We start from the raw sequence: 2,169 nt of genomic DNA on the forward strand, positions 1-2,169 counted from the left end.
AGGCCATACAGAGGGAAAGACAAGGCCTTATAAGCCCCAGGCTCTACCAGTGCTCTATAAGAAAGTGACCTAGAACCCAAACCTAAACTTCTAAGAACTAATAAGTAGAACTGCAACAGCCTCAACACTCCAAAAAGACTGTCCCTGGGAGAAACGGCTACTTCAGCCTTGGACCATCAGAGACCTGTCTGTCCTTGAAGGTGAAGAACTCCAAGACCAGAGGCAGCCCCACAAATGGTCCAAATGGGCTCAAGGGACCTAGAGCTACTCCAGTTCCATCACTTTACAGGAGCCCTGGGTGACTATCATTCTCCAGCTGGGCACTAAGCCTCATATTCATTTTTGAGCCCTAATCCTGACTACATCTTCCCAAACTGTGACTGTGGTAGGCATTTCTGCAAGCCTGTAGCCAGGAATTTTTCTATGCTACCTCTCAGTTATAACGCTGGAGTACTTTTCTCCTGTATTTAACTATATCTCTTCTGTGTGTGTGTGTGTGTGTGTGTGTTTTATGTTGTATGAGTGTTTTGCCTTCTGTATATATTTGTACCACTTGCATGCCTAGTGCCTGTGGAAGTCATAAAAAGGTTTCAGATCCTCTGGAACTGGAGTTCTGAATGGTTGGGAGTCACCACGTGAGTGCTGGGATGGTCCTCCACAAGAGCAACAAGAGCTCTTACCCACTGAACACCTCTCTAGTCCCTCTCCTCTGCCTTTCTGATTATGCCAGAGATTCCATCCTGTCGCACCTGCTGAGCAGCCTGCATCCGAGAATGTAGCAAGGTGGTCGGGATAGATGACACAGAGACCAGTCGGTTGCTTTAAGAAAACTTTATCCTCCCCAAGTCGGCTTAGGAGAACTCCCCAAGAAAAAACGCTTCCCTTTTTAAGGACTTCTGCCATCCATACACATACAATTCTCCAACCAAGCTCTCACACACCTCTCACAGCTCTCACAGACTTCTCATCCTCCTGGCTGGTGATTTAATCTCCAGCCCCAGAATTGGGGAGAAACAGCAGGGAGCAGGAAGAAGCATCTAGCTGTAGGGGGGATCAAAGTCATGGTGTTTCAGTGAGGGAGCCCTTATCAGAGCCCTACCAAGAGCTTTATGGCACTGAATTGTTTTCAGTAAACATTGTCTTACAGCTGCCTACTCCCAGGCCGAAGGGGAAGTGGGTCTCTGTTCAAGGTCTGGTGTCCCCACACCGTCCCTTTATTGGGGCCGATCTCCATTCTAGATTAGGAAGCTCAGGGCTGGCTAGATGGCTCAGCAGCCCTTTCCAGCAAAGCACACACCTGGTGAACAGACAAGCATGCAGGTAAGACACCCACAACATAAAATAAGTCTATAAATAAGTAAAGTAGGTGGGTCTATCCTTATAGTTCCCAGGCTGATGTTAAGTCTGTCCTTGATCCAGGAAGACATTAATCCCGAGGTCTGGCCAAAAAAAGGGCAAGCAGGAGAGCTAAGACAGCAAAGCCTGTACAAATTTGTCTCTACGATCTCTCTTCCTTTCCCTATCAGAGGTAATATTCTTTGAGATAGGGTTCCAAAAAGGCCTGCCTCTGGCAATAAATAATTTAAATTTTGAACTCTTTGAGTGCTATGCAACAGCCCATGTAACTCTTCTATTATTGGGAGTCTAGAAGTCCAATGGGAAGTGATTAATGAGACTGCAAGCCCCGTCCACCCTGTGGTACCCACCCCTTACACAGCTAGCCCAAACACTGGAGGGAACCCTCTGCATACAGTTTCTGATCTGAAAGACCCTTGAGGAACTGCCCTACCAGAGCACTAGAATTAAGCAAAGGCTTTGCTTAAGGTTACACACTCTAGACGCTCTTCCTGGTTCTATATGCACAAGCAGCCACATGGAAGGAGAGTGTGATGGTTTGAATAAGAATGGCCTCCATACGATTATATATTTGACTGCTTAGTTATCAGGGAGTTGCACTACTTAGAAGGATTAGGAGGTGTGGCCCTGTTGGAGGAAGTATGTCCCTGGGGGTGGGCTTTGGGGTTTCAAAAGCCCAAGCCAGGCCCAGTGGCTGTTTTCCTCACTGCCTGCAGATGTGGATGTATAACTCTCAGCTCTTTCTCCAGCACCATGTCTGCCAATGTGCCGCCGTGCCTTCTGCAATGCCGAGAATGAACTAAACCTCTGAAC

The sequence above is a fragment of the Mesocricetus auratus genome, unplaced genomic scaffold, assembly GCF_017639785.1.
Source record: "Mesocricetus auratus isolate SY011 unplaced genomic scaffold, BCM_Maur_2.0 Super-Scaffold_4256, whole genome shotgun sequence".
Classification (NCBI taxonomy): Eukaryota; Metazoa; Chordata; class Mammalia; order Rodentia; family Cricetidae; genus Mesocricetus; species Mesocricetus auratus.